Raw genomic sequence first — 23,321 nt, forward strand, 5'->3', positions numbered from 1 at the left:
TATGACCATATTAGCCCGGTCCTGTCCACACTGCACTGGCTCCCTATCAAACATCGTATAGATTTTAAAATATTGCTTATTACTTATAAAGCCCTGAATGGTTTAGCACCTCAGTATTTGAATGAGCTCCTTTTACATTATACTCCTCTACGTCCGCTACGTTCTCAAAACTCAGGCAATTTGATAATACCTAGAATATCAAAATCAACTGCGGGCGGCAGATCCTTTTCCTATTTGGCGCCTAAACTCTGGAATAACCTACCTAACATTGTTCGGGAGGCAGACACACTCTTGCAGTTTAAATCTAGATTAAAGACCCATCTCTTTAACCTGGCATACACATAACATACTAATATGCTTTTAATATCCAAATCCGTTAAAGGATTTTTAGGCTGCATTAATTAGGTAAACTGGAACCGGAACACTTCACATAACACCGTACTTTCTACATCATTAGAAGAATGGCATCTACACTAATATTTGTCTGTTTCTCTCTTGTTCCGAGATCACCGTGGCCACCAGATCCAGTCTGTGTCCAGATCAGAGGGTCACTGCAGTCACCCGGATCCAGTACGTATCCAGACCAGATGGTGGATCAGCACCTAGAAAGGACCTCTACATCCCTGAAAGACAGCGGAGACCAGGACAACTAGAGCCCCAGATACAGATCCCCTGTAAAGACCTTGTCTCAGAGGAGCACCAGGACAAGACCACAGGAAACAGATGATTCTTCTGCACAATCTGACTTTGCTGCAGCCTGGAATTGAACTACTGGTTTCGTCTGGTCAGAGGAGAACTGGCCCCCCAACTGAGCCTGGTTTCTCCCAAGGTTTTTTTCTCCATTCTGTCACCGATGGAGTTTCGGTTCCTTGCCGCTGTCACCTCTGGCTTGCTTAGTTGGGGTCACTTCATCTACAGCAATATCGTTGACTTGATTGCAAATTAAAACACTATTTCAACTGAACAGAGATGACATCAATGAATTCAATGATGAACTGCCTTTAACTATCATTTTGCATTATTGAGACACTGTTTTCCAAATGAATGTTGTTCAGTGCTTTGGCGCAATGTATTTTGTTTAAAGCACTATATAAATAAAGGTGATTGATTGATTGATAAAACAATTAAATGTACAGCACCTTTATACATTCTATTAAAACAAAGCACACTGATGCACATTCATTACTCTTTTTGCAGAAGTAGAGTTTAATAATCTTAATTTTTTGTGTAGAAGAGGTGCATGTCAATCTTGCTCTGACCAAAGTGACCTGAACGCACCTGACATCACAATTATGACTGGCGACTCCTAGAAGGACAGCTTTGTGTACAGCAGTAACCAAGCAAATGTTATATTTCTCTTCCATAAGCGCCACCTACTGTCAGCGAGAGAACTTGCATTGGGTGACTTTAATTTTACATCGCTAGATTTTTTTTGTCTTTCATTCTTTCTAGTCTCATGCTTAAAAAAAATCAGCAATTGGTATCAGCTCATTAGCTTGCCAAAAACTGTCAACTGAAAAATCCTGATCAGTGCATCCCTATTCTAAGTGCTAAGAAAACCTCTATCTTTACCAGGGTTTCCGGCGAACGCACATGCACTCATTAGAAGAGTACAGTACAACACATGTGCCCTACAGATGGAGCATACACAGCATTCCTGTACTGGGAGAGAATACCTGAAGAACGCACATACACACGCAGGGAAAAAATGACACTACCATCAATTCTCCCGGCGTGTTTTCTGCAGGAGATGAAAGAGCTCTGGTGTAATTTCTGCTATTTATTTATCTTAAACGAGGGAATCGGGTGGATACTTATCCCAGGCCCTGATTGCCGCTGGGCTAATTAGATAGAAATATGCAAGTACAGAAAAAATTGCGAATTAATTAAATGTTTATTTCTCTTCAACCCCACCCTTTAAATATGGGAGGCTGGGTCTGAAACGAGAGGGAGAAATACGGACACAGTCAGAGAAGACCGAACCATATCTATGCCATCTGTTCTGAAAGCTGGATATTAACGGGGACGGGCAACTCCATAACGCCACCGCCGGACGGATGGATGGACGGCTCACATCGTTATGAAAATGTTGTTTGGGGCAGCCAAGTCGAAGGGGTGGGCCGGCTTCCTCATTAATCAGCATGTCTAATAAATCCTCGTGCCTCTTTTCTGACAGAGCATTAGTCACCGAAAACACTCGCTAAGAGACAGAGAAGAATGGGCCGCCTGTGGGACAGGGTCAATCAGAAACTCATCAAATGCGTCATTTCGTCTCTCCATTTAGACAAACAGCACTTGTTTATGGGAAAGATATCAGGTGTTCTGGAATAAGGAGCAGCGCTGAAACGGCACATCCATTAATCAGGCCTTGATTATACACGACGAGGAAGGTTGTTTATCCTAATTTCATTCATTGCGATCAACAAAGAAAATACAAGAGTATACAGCCATTAGTGGCAGCCGCGGATGGCACAATCATTTTCTCCTATTAAATAAAGCCATGATGAATGAGCCAATAAAAACTAAAACAAAGAGGTTTTTATTACTTCAATTTAAACTCTCCCCTTCAATCTTGCTGTAAATAATGGTGTGGGTGTGAAAGTGTCTTTTAAAACGTTTACCAAACGCCGAATGAGATAATGCATACAAGACCGCGGCCAAGTCGAAGCTGACTTCAGTGAGCGAGCTAGTTAGGGATGTCTGCGAAATCGTCAACAACCGCCTTAGAGGACAGGACTACCGCTTTTTGATCAGCCATCAAAACGGCCTTAATGCCTCGGCGGCCCTCAGAACGACAGGACTCTGTGGCTGCTTAATGAAAAACACATTTCCTTAACGGGTGGAGATGTCCCTTTGCGGTAAAATGACCACAGATAGCATAAAGCGTTCAGAACTAGCTGCTTAACTGAGAACTGTGAACAAACTGGAAAAATGCTATAGATAACGCAATGTAGGACATGTTATGCACATTATAATGCATAAAATAATAGTTTGCATGGAATTAATTAATACTGTAGGAGCCCTGGATATCTGTTTAATTTTTCAATTGTAGGTGAGATTATAAAATCAGCAATAACACCCAAACTGTTTCAAAGCCACGGCAGCGAGGGGTTTATCGCCTCTCATATAATTAGAGGAACAGTTATAAATGCTGTCATGGGAATCAATATGGCATATTCTTCCTGCGGCAATGTTTCAGCCGCTCACAGCAACTTACAAACCCCAGCAGGCGGGCCGAGCTAATTAAATTACTTTGCAAAGTTTACTTAACAGTAAATGGTTAGTAAAATTTAAGGTGATTGCAAATTTTCTTTCATTCCACTTCAGTCGCGGGCTCGTTTGAAACTCGTCTGCAAATAATTAGCGCATACATTTGCATCAAAATCATTTATACCATATGTTGCAGAAATTTTGCAAAACAGCATGATTAAAATATTCTCTTTTTTCTGTTATGGTAATTTGTAAATATAGAGACTGAGAGAGAAAGAGAAAGAGAGAGAGAGAGAGAGAGAGAGAGAGAGAGAGAGGGAGAAGGAGGAAAGAAACGATTCCATTTGGATTTGAACATACAAGGTTTTGTTTCAAGAGCTCAGCAGATGCTGTTTGAAATCTGCCAACAGTTCAAAGAGACCGCTCTCCTCTCGAACCCGCAAACAGCATCAGCTCCACACACACCTGACCGGAGGAGGAACTCTGCACTTTAACCCCAAACACCTTACAGCATGTAATGAGGCATCGCTAAAAAACACAAGGTCATTCTGGAATGAAAGAGAGGGCTTGAAATAGCACAAAATTATAAATAAATAAAAAATGATTAAAAGGTGTACAATTAACAGAAAAAGCAATATATATATATATATATATATATATAAATATATTAGTGCTGTCAAACAATTAATCGCATCCAAAATAAACGTTTTTGCTCACATAATGTGTGTGAGTGTACTGTGTATATTTATTATGTATCTATAAATACAAACACATGCATGTAACATATATTTAACAAAAAAAATGTTTATATATTACATATCTTTATATATGATATAATTTATATTAATATAAATATATACATGTAAATACATGTCAATATTTTCAAAATATATGCTTTATGTGTGTGTCTTTATATATACATAATAAATAGACACATACATTCACATATATAGCATAATTTTGGATGCAATTATTCACAATTTATCATTTGACAGCACTTTTTTATTTTATATATATATATATATATATATATATATATATATATATATATATATATATATATATATATATATATATATATATATATATAAACCCAAAAGTGTTGTTGTCTTAGGACAACATAGATGAACTTTTTTGATCCACTCCCAAATGTTGACTACTGTATATTAATTTATTATACATAATTAAACTAATTTGCTTACATCAGCACAGTCTAAAAGAGCTCATAACTGCTTAAAGCAAAGCAGGCTTGAGGACAACACCCCCAGCTGTCATTTCACCCCTAAATTAAAGCTTGTATATAAATCAGAATAAATTACAGTACTATAACTTCACTCGTGTGGTTTATTTTCCGTGGCCTGCGTCTGGAAATCTGTCAGCCTGTGTCATTAAGAAAGCTAAGTGACTTTGACATGTGCTACAAGAGTATGGTTGTGTTTTGGGTGAAGGGAAGACTCTTATAAATGTGAAGCGTGAGGTGATAGCACATAAAGCTCCTGGACCACAAGTACAGCATTGGCTGTTGTTTGACTGAGCCACATCCTCTCTTGTCCAGGGAAGGTTTGTGACTAACACACGTGAACATCAGCGCTGAACCTCTGAAACACAAGCTGTCACTCATTTAACTTCTCCACTTCATGTTTCCCACAAGCACCTCTGAGGAAATAAAAGCAGCGACAGGCTCCTAGAAGAGCGCACAAGATCTTCATGCAGGGATCCACGTATTGTTTTCACATGCCGGAGAACACTTCCTCCCCACATGTTCTCCTGAGATTGAGTGGGCGGCCACTGAGAAAGACAATGTGAAATAAAGCAGATAATGAGACAAACAGCATTTGACTGGAGTGGAGCTGTGCGGTAATGAAATATCTGAAGCAGAGGAAGAGCATGCCTTTCATCACTCGCTCCACTCGCACAAAGACCGACTCTGACCCGGGCTTTCCATGTTAGCCTATTAGTTCCAGTTCAGGTGCGTGTGTGTGTGTGTGTGAGAGGGACAGGAAATGTGACACCCTCGATGTATGTGGTCTGCTGGCCTCACATCTGTTGCAGCAGTCTGGACAGTTAATGCTGCTTTTATACGGCAGAAATCAGCTAGCATTCTGTATGAGCTGCCCACTGCCAAGCTTTCAGTGCTCTCTCTCTCACACACACACACACACACTCTCTCTCACACACTCTGTCTCTCTCTCTCTCTCTCTCTCTGTCTCTCGCTCTCTTGACTCCTCAAAACAAGCGTGACAGTCTCTAATAAGCTGTGACTGAACAGGTTTATTTAAGGGAGGTTGTGAAGAGCAGGAAAAGAGGAAGTGTTGATGCACTCTGACCCTGCAGCACTTTAATGTGATGGAAACAGAGCTCAAATCTGATTACAGATAAAGAGCAGAACATTTGTCTTTTTTATGAATTTTAGAATATTATACACACACACACACACACACACACACACACACACACACAAACATAGACAACAGGTCAAACGTTTGGAGTAATTACACTTTTTTTTTTATGTTCACCAAAGCTGCATTTTCTTGAGCCAGGGTTATTATTGTTAGCTAAAAATAAAACTGAAACTAAAATTAAACCATAAAAAGATACTTTTTACATAAAAAAAGACTACTAAATATGACAAAAACACAGTATAAATACACACACACACACATATGGTGACACTTTAGTTTAGGGACCAATTCTCACTATTAACGAGTTGCTTATTAACATGCCTATTATTAACATGTGTGCTGTTTATTAGTGCTTATAAAACACATATTTTGCCTGAACATGACCTCCTTAATTACATCCAAGTGCCTTACTAACTATTAATAAGCAGCAAATCAGCAAATTAATTTTATTGAGGCAAAAGTTGCAGTTAATGATTTGTTAATAGCAAGAAATTGACCTTATAATTTACTTTTAATATTAATTTAACTATTTTCATTTCAAATAACCATTTTTGACAGAAATATAATTTATTTGTGTGACAATGATTTCTTTTATCTTCGGTGTCACATCCCAAACTGTATCCCAGTACCCACAAAAATATTAACAACAGTTTTCAACACTGATAACTATTTTTTTTTCTTTTGAACGGCAGTGTACATATGATTTAATGGAGCTGTCAGCTAATAAAACAAAGCTGAAATGAACCCCATCCCAAAAAACTAAAAACTAAAAAAACACCAAGCAGACAGGAATCAGGGAGCAGCCTGTGTCTGTGTCCATCTCAACATGATCCTGGTTACCACATTAGTGCGTGCGTGCGTGTGGTTTTAGGAGCGCACGGACACAATGATCGCTCGCTCTGAGAGGACGGCCCGCGGGGGTCAGGGCCCCTGGGGGCCGAGCCAAAGACTGAGAGAAGGGACCTCATTACAGGTCTGCTGGGGCCCTTCACTATTGAGTGTGAGCAGCTTACGCTGGATGATCTGTTTCACACACACTCGCAGAGTCCATCAACACACACACACACACACAGGAGGGGGGGGGCAGCTTAGAGCGCCGGGGCAGGATTTAGAGATCTCAGGAGACCTCGCTGAAAGAGGAAAGCCAGGGAATAGAGAGAAAAAGCTGGAAAGAAGCGATTGGCGGGGCTACAGAGGAACAGAGGGCTTAAAGCATGGCAGGACCACATTACCATCCCAAAACCAGCAACATCTGCTCGATCACAGACACAGAGACGGGCTTCATTACACTGCAGACACTGGAAGAGCACAGGTGTGTGCTCACTAACACAGCAGAGTCTCACACACACACACACACACACACACACACACACACACACACACACACACACACACACACACTGAACATCTCGATACAGAAACACTAACGGTCAGCTTCACATCTGGAAGAGCAAACCAACTCCAGAAGTAAGACACGGTCTGTGTGGAGGACGGGGCCCACTAGAGGCCCTCAGCACATGTCCAACACCACCTCATGATAAAATAATACATGCTTTATTAATACTGATATTTAAATATCTAATAAATAAACAACCTATTAAATCAAATCAAATATTTCCTTGGTTTTTTGGTTCCCTTATTTATTTATTTTTATTCAGGAAATATTCAATTCTTGTGTGTTTAATCCACACACGTTTCTCTTAATAACTGTTAATAAAATATTAGTCCAATACAATATCCAAAGGCCTCCTGTATAATATTAATAAATTACATATCAAGTTAACAACACACAGTCTTATGCATCACACATGTAAAACTACTTTAATTCATATAATTATTATTCAAATAAATGTTAGAAATTAAGTAAAAATTGAAATGCTAAAAAACATACAATCAAGCAAAACTGAAATCATATAGCTTTATCTATATATATCTCCCAGTTTGTTTTGAGTATATTACACTGTCCAGAACAGTAACTATAATATTAACTGAGCTGTTCATATATATCACACACTATTATTTTTGACTATGTGTAAACATGTGTTATGTAAAATAGCATATCCAGGGCAGCGGTAAATAAATACACATTAAATTGTTATGTCCCCTCTTTCTTTGATAGAATTACTAACATTCTGCAGAATCTATAAGTACCTTACAAACAGAACATGCTAAATGTTAATAATTAATTACTGAGCTTCTGACAGCAGATGCATGCTACTGAATATATCTTAGGAGCAGAACGTTTAAGTGCTGATGCAAATGTCAAAAAGAAAGTTGATGTTTACTGTCTGCATGAATATTTCTGAGACACTCAGATTTCTATTTCTATAATGTTGAATGAGGAAAGCATTTAAACATATAACTCTATTCCTTCACTGTTCTGAAAAACCGTGCATCACTGTAAATGTGTATTTCACTCTTGTTTGTCTTTTTGATAGATAAGAACAATTTATTTTCTGATGCATGCTGCTGACACACACACACACACACACACACACACACACACACACACTCTCTCTGCTCTTTGATGTGTGTTTCTGAGCGCTGCTGCTGCTGTCACAATCCTCTGCTTAGAAATGCTGGAACCTGTGTTCTCTTGTTTGACTTCAAATTTCCTGGTATTCAGTTTTTGTCATGTGCTTTCTGTCGTCTATTCCTGTGTGTGTGTGTGTGTGTGTGTGTGTGTGTGTGAGGACTGATGGGTGAGTGGTTGCTATGATGTATGGCATGCGGTCCCTTTAATATGTTTCCTGTACGACTGACAGCTGGGTCACAGCACACACACACACACACACACACACACACACACACACATTATAAAGTATTAGCAGACTGTCAGATCTGCTGTATAATGAAAGCTCACAGAGGGAGCATTCAGAGCTGGACTGTGACATGTGGAGAGATCTGCACACGTACAGTGAGACATGACTGCGGTGTCTTTAAGACTCTTCACACAGAACCTGTCCTTCTTCCTCTCTACTCTTGTGATCACGAGGGTTTTTCTGTGTGTGTCTCTCACGCTTCAGTCAGAGCTCTACGTTACAGTTTACACATGAGCACATTTTGGAGTGCTGCAGAATTAAATGAAGTTGAAATCTACCCCTATGTGTAAACTAAATATTTAGGGAAGCCTCAGAGCAGAAATAATGGTTGATGTAAAACGGCAAACAGACTGGATTATATCAATGAGAGCGCGTTTTACACACTTCAGTGCTTCAGAGCTATTATACACCTGGTTGAGTCCAAGCACAAGATGACATTTGAAGGCCCTGCTCAGACATAGGAGTGATAATATCTTAAAATTAGACAATGACAATTACAATTATTATATTATGAAACTCTGTAAGTTTCAAAAACTTGGTGTTCAAACTCTTCAGGCAGTAAATTACTCACATTAACTCACAAATACCATATGAATATCACAAATGATAAACTACTGTATATCACATAGTTACATCACATAACTAGAAAATAATCTTTATTTTCAGCTTGTTTTAGAGCTGGGCGTCTTGTTTTCAGTCATTTTAAGTCATGGTAAACCTCTCTTGGAAGTGTGCTGATGATTGAGAACCACTGCTATAGACTTACATTATCAATATTTATTCTCATTTAAATCATTTTTGGTAGACACTATTATGTGAATAACTGCAGCATGAAATACATCTTAACAGTGTAGGGTTTGCCATTTCTAAAGACCTTTTTAAGATCTAAACAAACTAATTAATTAATATCGTATACCTATCATCATATTAAACCTTCACAATTAAATGGAAAGCCGATAAATAGACAACGTCTACATTGTTCAAGCAAGTACGGCTCAGACGCTTCCAGAAACAGCGTTCAGTAAACCTAGAGCGCTGATCATCAACTTCTACAGCTGTCAGTTGATAATAATAATAATAATAATAATATATCAAAACTTAATTTCTGATTAGTAATATGCATTGCTAAGAATTTCATTTGAACAACTTTAAAGATGATTTTCTCAATATTTAGATTTTTTTGCTCCCTCAGATTCCAGATTTTCTAATAGTTGTATCTCAGACAGATATTGTCCTCCGAACAAACCACACATCAATGGAGAGATCATTTATAGTGATGTATAAATCTCAGTTAAAAAAAATATGACTTGTTTTGTGGTCCAGGGTCACAAATGTGGTTGAAAATACTCCAGGACTCAAAACTAGACACAAACCTGAAGAACTATGGCAATCAACACGTTAAAAAGATGAGCTCTTTATATCTCAGTGCAGTTACTAACAATAATGACAAAACGACAACAGAAAAAGTTTAAATGAAGCCAGCAAACAGCAAACCAATAATCCTATAACAGTTACTGCATAATTTCAACATATGAAATTCTTTGTTCAGACAACGGTGATTGACTAGTTGAGGCAACATTTAGGGTAATTCTTGTGTGTCTGGAATAGCTATTTGTGTAGTTTTAAGAAAGAAAAAAAAAAAAAATATATATATATATATATATATATATATATATTTTTCTTTTTTTTTTTTTTTTGAGACTCAAAAGTTTTCATAAAACTTGAAAATATGCAGTTGCATTTTTTTTACAGCGAATGCGTTAACAGTGTTAAAGAAATCGAATGACATTAAAAACATTTAATAGATCTTACACATTACTGCACTGACAAAGCTACATTACGAATTATACTGTAGCACAAATATTAAATCTCCATCAAGCTAAACAATTATTAATGAAACAACAGATTTCATTCAAATAAATAAAGGGCTGAGTTTGTTCTGCTCGTAGTATTTCTGAATGAGTTCATCAGGTCTCACACACACACTTTACTATAGCCTCATTCACATGACTTGTGCTTCAGAGAGACCTCTGCTGAAATGAGGCTAGGAAGAATTAAAGCTGTTGAGATTGGAAAACCCTCTGCACATTGATGTTCAGAATATCTTCAATTTCTGAAGAGGTATTGACTTTGAAATCTTCTTACAGAGAGGCATACGAAGTGGTGTATGTGAAACTAGACGGCTACAGCACATTAAAAATATACATGAATGGCCATATTATTACATATTTGGCTCACACATCCCACGTCAGTTCAAGGTGAGTTTAAAAGGTCAACCACATTGCATTGTGGGATACAGTAAGCATTGCAGTGTGCTCAGATCAGGGCTCCAGACTGCAGCCAAATGGTTGCATTTTGTGAACATATTTTCTGTCAGTGCAACATAATTTTGTGAGCGTTTGCTTTGGCACAAACACTGCGTTGTTCAAATCGTAAGTGCTACCATTTCTGAGAAATAGCAAATAACAAAAGAAACAAAAGTGTAACGAAACCGCGCTAGTCGTGTGAGCTGCGCAAGCAAACAGATCTGAGCTCAGAACAGGTTTACTCTGCAACTAGTGTTGACTTCGTAAAAATGTTACTGCACCGTGTTTCGAGATCCAGTTAGAAGTGTTTGAATTCACTGCAGAATTAATAAAGTTTGATGCAAGATCTAATGAGAAGCATTGAAATTCAGCACAGAGTTCTCTGTAATAAACAAATCAAACAGAAAAACAGTAACACTAACTGTAACCATGGTGTGTGTAAATAAACATTTATGCAAAACTTAAAAACAAACAAGCAAACGTAAAATAACTAATATAACCAGTAGATGGCAGCAGAGGAGCACTTACTGGCTTTATTATTAGATTTTTTTATTTTTTACTTTTAGCTTTATATTTTGAAATCATAAAACCACTATTTCAAAATATCAAATCATCAAGAAATCTAATTTTGTCAAAATGTTGCACTTTTATTAGTGTATGATGTAAGAAAAGTCACAAAGTGCCTTGAAAAACACAAACTACTATTTGCAACTGAGTCACACATAAAGAGTGTTCCTTTGATAATCACTGAAGTTATCCGTCAGTTCTGTACAATACTATAGAAGAATAATGGTATCTTCAAGAAGAATAGAATATATTATTTTTGTATTATATTATTTTATCTAAAAATTAGATTTTGCATGTTACTGTTGTTAATAAAAATAAATTTAGTGTGCTTCTCAAGCACAGTGCTTTATTGTCAAATGTGTATTGCCAAGGAATAAATGTGTACTATTATTAGTAACTGCACTTATTAATGCAAAACAAGTCATTTTATGATTAAATGTTCGTTATTCTCAACAGCCCTGGAGTCCTGTCAGATGCATACTGAATATCCACAAAATGAGTGACCACAGTGAACGGTCAAGTTTTGCAGTCTTAAGAGAGATGAAAACAGTGGTACCTGCAGCCTGAAGCAGCTGGAGACGAGCTTTGGCCTGTTCTGCAGGAGTCTAGAACCACAGAGAAGCACATCAGTTAACGCTCTAAACACTGGATTAGGAAGAAACAAGATTACACAAGACAACTCCAGACAAACACTACTTTAGTATCAGTAGCATTTTATTACTTCTGAACACTGAGAACATTTTTAAGACAATTTTGCAAAATACTTGCTTTCGTGCATCTTTTCCGCAAAGATATTTAACAAAACTCTTAAAAATAAAGGTATTTTGAAGTGATGCCATAGAAAAACCATTTATGATTTCTCAAAGAACCTTTTAGTGAACATAACCTTTTTTCATAACCTTTTTTGACACGATAAAAAACGTTTTGTGCAAGTTTCCATTGATAGTATTGGGAAAAGCACTTTAGTATTAGCGACCAATTCTCAATATTAACTAGTTAGCATTCCTATTATCAATATACTGGCTGTTTATTAGAGCTTATAAAGCACATACTCAGCATGAACATATTCTACATAATCCTACCCAATACCTAAACTTACCAACTATTAATAAGCAGTAAATTAGTCAAAAAGAAGTTCATGGTCTGTTAATGGCGAGAATTGGACCTTAAAATAAAATGTTCCTGGTAAAGAACATTTATTTTTAACAGTGAAGTTAATTTGTTTTAGATCACTTTGTTTATGCCACACTTGAAACATATCTTTTTTTTGTAGCAAGGTTTTAATAAAGTTGTAGTTACATTTTTAAGTTGACTAAATTGTTGTCTTGAATTGGTCAAAGATGCTGAAAATATCGGTATCACGCAGCCCTACAATGCATAAAAACATCCAACAACACAGCTTCAGTGGCAGGGTTAAAAAGAATAATAGTCTAGAGGAAATCACATCTTCAGTCATGCACAAATGACGATAAATCCCAGCGGATCGCGAGGGTGTGTGCACGCGTGTAAACATGCGCACGAGGGCTAAGCGTGTTGAATTTGAGCGCGGTGGCTCTGGAAGAGGCTGGGATATAATTCCAATATCTCCACTATTAGATTCCAGCCTCTTAATTGTCAAGAAAGAAGAATGATGAGCGAGGGAAGTTATAAAGGGCTATAGATTGCTCTCGAACGCAGGAGAGCCCGGTGTGTGTTGGTGTTATGAAGGTGTGTAGGATTACAGAGAAATTAAATGCTAATAGGATGAAATTTAAATGTGGATCCTGCAAGAATGTGGGTGTCGCTGACAGCCGTAACGCACATTATTCAGCAGAAATCTGATTTATCAAACTGTAAAGGTGTCACTTTCTAAAAATGTCATTTGGGGTGATGACAGGGAAGTATAATGACCCGCTTTAATGTAAAACTGTCTTGGATGACAAACATATCAAGCTCCGCTCGGAAATCTGCTTGTTTTTGACACCTCGCCCTCGATAACTTCGACAAAAACACGGGCTGCTCTTCTCTGTGGTCTTTCGGAGTGTGCTCCTCTTACTTTTTCTCTTTTTTGCCCTCCTTTATATTGTTATCAGAAGCATATCAGACTGTTTCGGGACATCAATCAAGCAGACAGAAATAAAGGAAGGATTATTGAATGTTCAGATAAACCCCCTCTCTCTCCTCCCATTCAAAGCCGTCTTCTCTTCTCTCTCTCATTACAATAACATCCAGTCATGCCGCAATAACGAGGCGGAAGAACAGACGGATCGCACGACTTAAATGGAAGGATAATAGCTGGCAGGGCAATCATCTTAGTTACAGTTTATTATGAAATTTCTACCATTGCATTTGCATTTGTTTCAAGTGACCCTGAGGCAAGTGTCCAGAGATATTACACCACCGAGTGTTTAGACAAGAGAGAAAAAAGGAAAACACACAAAAGGGAGAAAAAAAATGCACATCAATATGAAGAAAAATATAATTAGTTTCAAAGGATGACAAATGGGTGGCGGATTAATAATTAGATAAGTTTGTCAAATTATGAGACAGGCCTCATTCTGGCAAACACTGAGCAATAAGAGAGAGAGCGAGCTGATAAAATTTGACACAGATATAATACAAATAAGCTACAAAACACTGTTTGACACCCACTGGATTCAGAACACTAGCTGATCTAGTCATAATAAACGTCGAAGCCGTGTCCTAACTAACAGAACTGACCGGTTAATCAATGAAGCGGACCCTCTGAATCCTAATTAAGACCAATCTGCAGGAATAGTTACAGAAACAGGTAAAAGTGGTACCATGTTGCAGTGCTGCTTAAAAAGGTTTAAACTTACAGAAAAGCATTGCCACTGATTTGAAAAGAATTAAGGGGCCTGTATACAAACAACGGAAAGCTGTTTATTTAAACGACAGTGGCATATTGAGGTTTGTATAGTTGTGCGTGCAGGTGAATCGTGTTACTTCACAAAGTGACATCGCCAACTACTGACCTGACGTGAGTAATACAGCGGTTTTAGCCGCTTTCGTGGATCCATGTGAACGAACGGATCGCTTGGGCAACAGTGTTGTCTGTAAGCAAAACTTTTCAGTAATGCAACAGTAAAACTTTTCAAAAACTGTTTTTCAAAGTAAAAAGGAACCACTCAGACATTTTTTTTTATTCTGCTAGTATTTACTCATCTTTTTGTCATTCCTTTCATTGTGTGAAAAACAAAATGGAACAACATGAGAATGTGCACACGATGACCACATAGAGACCATGTTTAACCCTTGTGCTGTGATGTAAAGCGTTTACCTAACTTGGTGTTCGTGGTCAAAAGTGACAGACATTTTAGCATTACTATTCAATATTATCACCAAAACTGTGGATCCAACCTTCTTGTCAGCTTTTCCAATTAGCACAGGTTTCTATTTATTTTTGAAAAAACTGAGGTGGATAAGATCAGATCTGTGCAAAATTTTATTTCTGTGATGCTCCGCTGTATTTTCAGCATCATTCCTCCAGTCTTCAGTGTCACATGATCCTTTGGAAATCACAATAATATGCTGATTTGCTGCTCAAGCAGTTACCTATGAAATCCATTGAATATTTTCCCCCCAAATTCAGTTCTATCTATTTCAAAATTCCATTTCTTTCTTTTTAATTTCGGATTCCATTTTTTTAAATACTTTTTCTTTTGGGTCCCACTTTATATTGTGTCCCTGATACTTGTGTACTTACATCATAACTAGATGTGTGTGTAGTATGTAGCCACAGTGTAAGTTCACATTGGTACATAGTATCTACAGCTCTAATATTTCTGTAACACACACATTTAACAGCCCTCAGGATGGTTTATCTAAGTACAAATGTGTAACAGGACATTGGTAACAACACTTTTTCACTTCACTAAGAACTTGTGTAACAGGAATTCACAACATGTATAAGAGTAATTGGAACCATTTGATCCAGTGTAAAGTGATGATGTAAAGTGATTACATGATGAATCTAATATAAAATGTAACACTTTCTTTATCAAAAAGTGCTGTTACATATTTCTATTTTCATTACCAAAAATGTTGTAACCAATGTCCTGTTACATGTGTATTTACGCAAGCCATACCGTGTTTAGTTACACAAACATTAGAGCTGTAGATACATTGTACCAATGTGTACTTACAATGTTACTTGTGTCATCCGTGCTGTACATAAATAACTCATTTGCCATGGTAACAAAAAAGGACTATAAAAGGGTGTGTTATATTAGGTAAGCTTTTATATCCACAAAAATTTGCATAATTTGTCTCCTTAGATACATTTATATATATATATATATATATATATATATATATATATATATATATATATATATATTAGGGGTGTAACGTACCGGACTGTTTCGATACAGGGCTTTCGTTACGGTGCACGTGTGTACCGAATGACCCAATGCAATATTTTGTGTGCGGAACATAGGTACATTTTCGTGTTTCCAAACAAACATATTAAGTGGCGTAAGTCTCAGCGTTCAGCGCAAATCCCGCTCTGTAGCTGATACTAAGGCCGGTGACACACTGGCTGCGTGGCGTGAGCGTGGCGTTTCTGCTGCGTGTCAGTTGCGTGACGGCTGCTTCGCGTTTTCTGTGTCTTTACACACCTGAATCGTGCCTGACGCTGCGCTGGTGCGCTGCTGCTACTGTAGGTGACATAGAGGGAGGCCGCCGATAGACCAGGATCTTGTCTTCACAACAACAATATCTATACTTCATGTTGAGCATAAATATAAAGCCAACTGATAAAGGGCACCATCAAGTGGTGCAATATGCCAGTGTGTCACCGGCCTAAGGTTTTCAAAATGCATCACGTGAGTGTGAACATCACTACAACTAGGACAAAAACGATTATAATTTAAACGCAGCTCCCGTCGGCATTTAAACAGACCTTTGCTCTTAATTCTGATCAGTCCAACGCAATAACGAAATCTGAGCAGGTCTAAAAACTGAAACTGTTCATGCTGCATTTTACACTTTGGAAAAGTTATATATATATTTTAAATATGAGCAGGCCTACAAGCTGGGATTGGTAATGCTGCACTGTAATCAGTTATTTATTTATATTTTTCATTATATTTTATTATATGATATTGGTTTGAGACTGAGAATATTTTATTTAGTGGAGAACTTTGCAGCAGTATTTTATGTCTTATTCTTTTTTATTTTATATATATTTTATTAAAAAGTATTTAAAAAAGTGTAAACAAATTGTTAAAAAAAGTTTATAGTAATAAACAACCTGCAGTTTAATGTTTGCATTCTTTCCCTTACTGTACCGAAAATGAACCGAACCGTGACTTTAAAACCGAGGTACGTAATGAACCATGATTTTTGCGTACCGTTACACCCCTAATATATATATATATATATATATATATATATATATATATATATATATATATATATATATATATATATATATATAAATATAAAATTAATAAAAAAGAAGAGTTTGTCCATGTCCCTTGAATGGTTGCCCACACTGTTGTATTGGGGAATCCGCCCCTTTAAGAAAAGGCCACCGTGTTTATGACATCAGGACAACAGATTTTTGTCTCTTCAGTGGCGGGAATTTCAACTAGCCATTAGGTGTTTCTCAATGTCAAGGAAGGATCATCAGAAGCCAGAATTTCGAGGATGCTACATCATCGACATCCGTCGAAAGACTGCTCCAATGTCGAGGATCCTCAGAATTTCAACCAAGGACCGAGTACTTAGTTTGAAGAATATACCATACACATGAAACGATGCATATGTGTATCCTTCGTGCTCTTCGCGCTCTCAAATCGCCCACAATCCTATGCGCGCAGATTTGCTATCTTGTTCAAAAATTAAAAAATGTCGAACGTTAGCAGAGTTGGAGCATTAACGGTTTTTATTTACGTTACCAAACATTTGTTATATCTGTAGTAAAAATAAGTAAAGTTTAACGTTTACATACCAGTACAAATTACTACCATATAGATACTGTAAATTATACAAATACAAATGGCTAACTGAACCGGACCTGTCATTTAACAATTGTTAGCTTGGTTGCGTCATCTGCATTTCCTTTATAAATAACTAGTTATGTTGTCCAAAGTAATTTAACGGGAATATTGTACCATTATACCATTCACAGCGTTATTCAAACTGACCTTTTCACTGACGAAATGACGCAATTACGTGCACTTGCTAGCCTGTTCCATTTATGTGTTCTCCGAATGCTAAAGAGGAGTCTCACCTAGCCTCTGAAGGAAGTGACTTGGAAAGACCAGTCCTGCCAAGGAAGTATCCTTGACATTGAGAAACGCCTATTGAGTATTTGTTTTTTTATATTATGGGAGTCAGTGGCTACCATCAACTGTTTGGCTACCAACATTGTTCAAAATACAGTATCTGACAGAATCCTATAATAGAAATATGACAGAATCTTCATTTTTGGGTGAAATATCCTTTTAGGGAGTCATTATATATATATATATATATATAAACAAACATTTATATGTGTGTGTGTGTGTATTTTACATTGCTACACCAAATTTCATTTGAAATAAATGCTATTTTTAAACTTTAATCATCAGAAGTGTTTCTTGAGCAGCTAATCGATATTAATCATATTAGAATGATTCCTAAAAGATCATTGATCACAGGCATAAATTACATTCAGATTTTTAACTGTAATACTATATTACATTACATATTTGACTGTATTTTTGATTAAGTAAATTCATCATTGTTGCAACTTTAAGCTTCTGAACAGCAGTATATAGTGTATACGGCCTATATGGTATATACAGAGTTTATCCCGTTACTCATCGCTCATCTCATCTCATCTCATCTGACTTCTTCATCCTCATTTATAGTCATTTTTCATTTGTTATTTCCAACCTCTGGCCCATTCCTTAACCTAAAAAATAAATAAAAAAAATAAGGACCGCAGCATTACGATACAGGATCCCCCTAGAAAATGCAATATTCTGTTTTTAATATCCAGGTCTATAAGATCAGGGTAGAGATGGGCTCCAGTGCAATATGTTTATTTATATATTTATAACAAATACTGCATATCAGGAGTTCTGGGCCGGGCGTCTATAAAATATAATGTTGTGTATGGATATCTTTTTTAAATATAATCTCAATATGAAATCGGAGGCCTTTTTACAATGTGCCATACTTCAGGACGGCGCTAACAGCATTTAGGAAAGCAGAGGCTGTTCATCTTTGTGTCTACAGTAGGCACTGCCGCTGCATAATAATAAGCTTTCCTGCCCCAAAATGTTATTTAGCCGCCTGACGCTCATTTCTCAAACTTCACCACTTTTACAATTTTCCCAAACTTTTATTTCCTTGATTATTGCCAACAAGATTTCATTACGCATTTAGAATGTAAACAAGGGTGAGTGATGACAGAGGTTTAACCGCGGCGGTCCTCGCCTTCAACCGCGCAATTCACACAAACACACCCTCCCTCCCCCTGCACGCGCACACACACACACACACACACACACACACACACACACACATGCACTCACGCACACACACACACACACACACACACACACACAGAGAGAGAGAGAGAAGACTCAGGCCAAAATGGAAGGCAATTGTATTAATATACTTTTTTGACATGCACGTGTATTAGTGTGTGTGTGTGTGTGTGTGTGTTCAAGCCAGAGCGGGCTGGGCATTGGGCTCACACTCAACTCACATAAATCATGTAGTAGAAAAATGAACAAATGTGGCGGCTAACTCATCTCCTCGCCATCCGGAGAAAATGAAATTCACTGGAATACCTATCAAAACTGCAATCATCAGGAGATAAAATCGCCGTTGCTCTATCTGCACTTTCCGATTTAATTTCCTTTATGCCCTTGACATTCAGAGATACCATTTAGATAATGCGTATACAGTAAGGGACCAGTTCGCCCGGCGTGATATATATACGCCAGGACCTTGCGCTAAATCCGACACCATCGTTTGGAAATGGAGATGTGATACTTCTTTGTTGTTTTTGTTCTGTTGTGAGATCTATGCAAAGAGGAACGAATCTTAATGGAGAGAGAGAGATAAAGCGGCGGGATATGAAAGCCGTGGCCGTCCCCTCTATCAGTATGACATGCAATTATGTCTGGGCAGGCGTCAGGTTAAAGGTCAGCCTGACGACTCCATCATTTAGCCGGGCGGCTTATTTCACAAACGCAGGGAGACGGAGGCCCGTGGCAGACTCGCAGACACCTCCAATCTGATGAAATCATTAGTGTAATAAGCATGTAAATCTGCTTGCAAATTATCCTCGCGCAGCTCCTCGGCTTTCATTTAGCTGACACTCGGTGAGGTGTTGTCAGATCACCTCTTTATCCCACAATCAAATTACTGGCAAACACGGCGAGAGGAAGAGAGCCGGAGTGGACTGGGACGAGCGCTGGAGCCCGCTCCATTGATTTCTAAAGCCCTGATCTTCCCTCGTTCAGTTCGAGGAAGACAGGTGCTTTTGATGATGTTATGGGATAAATCTATTATTAAGCAGCCAAAGATCTGGAGCCAAAACAGAGCTGTTTCTCGCAATCGTTGGTGCTAATATGAATCGTAAATAATTCATTACAAATAAACAAGGCCTCAAAAGCTAAAACCCATGGGGAAAATCAGTTTTACATATCATTTTTGCATTTTTAAATCTGATGGACATGAGATTACGACAGAAGGTCCCAACACAGAACATTCATACATACTACAGTAGTAAGAGGGTGTTTTTTTTTTGTTTTTTTACTGATTAGTTAGCTGTACATCTGGTCTAGCTAGATTCAGGCCTCTATAATGAAGAAAAATTGTTGAGATCAGTAAAGCAATAAACCAAAAATACACTGAAAAACAAATAAAAATACTCAGTTTTTTTCACACAAAAGCTAATAATCATAACCATAATGGTCCCACAAAAAAATAAGGTTAAATGTGATTTGCCATCTAAACTGTGTTCGCCATTCGGCAAAACTAAGAAGATACAAATTTTCTTGAAAATGTTGTGGAGAAACAGCTCAGTTTTGATAACTGGATATTTTGGGAACGCAAGTTTAGAAGTAGCTACTTTTAAGGTTATAAAGTTGCCTTCGTCTAGACTTTGTAAAGTTTTCCGTCTTTTAACACTGGTAGATCTGAAGAGGGCTGTTTATGGATCATATTCGCAGGGTGAATGTAAATGTATTTCGGGGAGGAATACAGGGGGAGTAGACTTACTGTTCATCGACACAAATCTTGATAAAATACTGCAGCACCTGCTGTCTGACGAGCGGACGCAATCTTCCAGCTTTTATAAAGTCCACTATAAATTTCCCAGATGCAATTTTCACATATTCAAATTTTCAGGAATCATAGATCTGAATACGAAACATGTCTGCATGTTTTACTGGAACTACGACCTCATCGCATTTAATGCACAAATAAAGTCCAACTACTGCTGTAAACTTTAGCTGATCAAATTAATCGACTAAGAATAACATAGTGTACACGTATGACAGACAATCAAATCTCAAATTACATCCAATGGTGGAAATGCCAATTTAAACACATTTAACATTTTAAAGCTGTAATATGCAAAGTCCATGGCACTATAAAATAATAATAATAATAATGATACAGATTTTTTTTTCAGACCATTGCACTGTGTTTATCTAAATAGTCTGAATAGAATTAGCAGCGCTTTAAAGATAGTAACACAGCGTTTTTGTCATGTGAAGCCCAAATTATACTTCAGTTTTTACAAATACCCCACAGTTAAGCATACAGCATGTAAATTTCACTATCAGCATAGTGTGAGAGGCTTAACAAGTACACTCTACTCTTTTAAACGAGAACAGAAACTTTTTTTTTTAATCGGTCATAACTTGTGGAGAGAAAAAGTGCAGACACTGGATAATGAGATTTTTCTAATTTGCATTTGTTTTGTTTTCCCATAATAAAAATATAATAAGACATTTAAAAGCAAAAGTATTTAATTTATGTATATTCATACAGAAGCTAGAATATTTTACTTTCAATTAAATGACAGAGAATGTTTATTCTGTAATAAAAAAAAAAATACCAATAATAACAAGGAAAAAAATATGGTGGGACCTTTAATAATAAACAAGCCCTAAATAGGCAAATAGACTCTTATGTTGAAGTGTCTCTGCTTCACTATCATTGGTTGCTCATTTCAAAACGTGTGAGATTAGGACACATTATAATATAATCACCACCAAATATCCGTTGTCATAATTCATCAGTAGTAGATCATAAATGTTCAGTATGTATTGACTGCGAATAGGAACTGCTCTGAAACAGCAAACCTGCAGAACAGAGCCACATTTTCATTTTGAAATGTGCAATATTAACATAAATTTTAATTTAATCCGATGTTTGCAAGTCCTGTTTTTCTATCCCCCAAAAAACAATATCACATATTAAAATAATTAAGACATACATTATACCATTTAAGATATATCTATTTTTTATTACTTAATTTAAATATGTATTTATTAACTTGACACACAGGATTGGTCATGTAGAGAGACTCTTTTCAAACAGACATATTGATTCAAGAGGGTTATGCATGTAATCTTCTTTTCAATAATTCACTGTGCTTTTATACAGCTGTAGATCAATGCATGCGCTCATAAACTCTCCTCCCCTTTCACTCGCTCCTCTGTCAAATCTCTCTTTCCATCAGCCTTGCTCTATCTTTCCTTTCATGCTCTGTTCCCTCTACATCTGTCCATCTCTCTATCCTAATGAAGATGAGTTAATTACACATTAACCTGCGACACACAGTCAAAATGAATAAAAAGTGCTTCATTCTCTGGAAATGGTGCCATACCGGTGGTATGGTTAACAGGATACTCAACTAAGTCATACTAAGTCATGTGACTGGAAAGATATCACGCTTTAGTCTAGGGATACAACGATACCATTTATATACTTCTGTGTGTTGACCTAAACGTCACTCTTTTGTGTGTTAAACACAATCTGCTAAATACAGACTTCATTTTAATGAAAAATAAAAAATGAAAAAATATATAATCATAATTTATGACAAAAATACTATTATAAACTAGGTAAGTTGTTAATTAAGCAGCAAAAGTTATTCTCAAAAAACATGAGCACCCAATTTTTTTATATGAAAGAAATTCAGTGGGCAACAAATAAATGTAAATAGGTGTAGAACTAAATCTGGTAAAATGTTACGCATTGCTGTTTGTATTGTTGTAATTGTACATTCATGAAAACAAGTAGATTTATTTATATATAAAATTGTACTATAAAATTAAAAGACATTTCATTAAAAATGTATAGCACAGTAATGAGAAAGCAACATATGAGATAGGAGTCCTATACATTCGATTATTAAAGGCAAATGATATAAATAATCTTTCATTCTACAAAAGTATTAGACTACAAAAAGCTCCAATACAGAGCGGGACAATGCACTTATATGCATCCCGTGTGCAGATTGATGCACTTGAAGCAACATAGAGCTAAGCATAGACACGTTTTAAGCACAAAGGAAAGAGATATTGATGCGTAGTGTCTTAAATCTGTGTGATAGTTTAATGAGCCTTTTCTTTCAACAGTTTTACATTTCAGTTATTGTGCACTCTTGGAGAGAATTTAATTGTCTTACATTATACAGTTTAAATACTGAATAGAGTATGGCAGACAGCCGCAGAGGAGAGAAAAGTTACATGAACTTGACTTAAACATTCATCTGTGCCTAACATTAAACTATGGAACGACTTCAGAACACTTGGACCTGGACTTTATGGTCCTTCATAATGATTTTGTGCCTTTTGTGGGGCTTAACAATAACACAGAATAGCATACGAACAATACTGGATTTGGAATGGTCTCGTCTGACCGATACCCGATCCGGCAGTAAACCTCAGTATCGTAACCAAAATTGATAATCCGTATTGGATCAATGCATCTCTAGTTTAGTCTATAATTCCAAATATAAATAAAACAATAATGATGGCAATAATAATGTA

The 23,321-nt window shown here is 36.9% G+C and overlaps 1 protein-coding gene and 1 long non-coding RNA gene across 4 annotated transcripts in view; one reads left to right on the forward strand and one right to left on the reverse strand.

Annotated features, from left to right (window-relative positions):
• Positions 1–23,321, forward strand: part of LOC113115415 (tyrosine-protein kinase receptor UFO-like) — a 1,029,470-nt gene that overhangs the window by 880,482 nt on the left and 125,667 nt on the right. The gene's annotated exons all lie outside the window — the stretch shown is intronic.
• Positions 4,361–23,321, reverse strand: part of LOC113115449 (uncharacterized) — a 52,132-nt gene continuing 33,171 nt past the window's right edge. The window contains exons 3-4 of one of the 2 annotated variants that reach the window (XR_003293885.1): positions 11,864–11,912; positions 4,361–4,998 (exon numbers count right to left, since the gene is read on the reverse strand). This is a non-coding gene — a long non-coding RNA (uncharacterized LOC113115449). Of the gene's footprint in view, positions 4,999–10,137; positions 10,479–11,863; positions 11,913–23,321 lie in introns of those variants that run through there. The other variant, XR_003293886.1, reaches the window with a different exon arrangement.

The sequence above is a fragment of the Carassius auratus genome, chromosome 15 (assembly GCF_003368295.1).
Source record: "Carassius auratus strain Wakin chromosome 15, ASM336829v1, whole genome shotgun sequence".
NCBI classification, from domain to species: domain Eukaryota; kingdom Metazoa; phylum Chordata; class Actinopteri; order Cypriniformes; family Cyprinidae; genus Carassius; species Carassius auratus.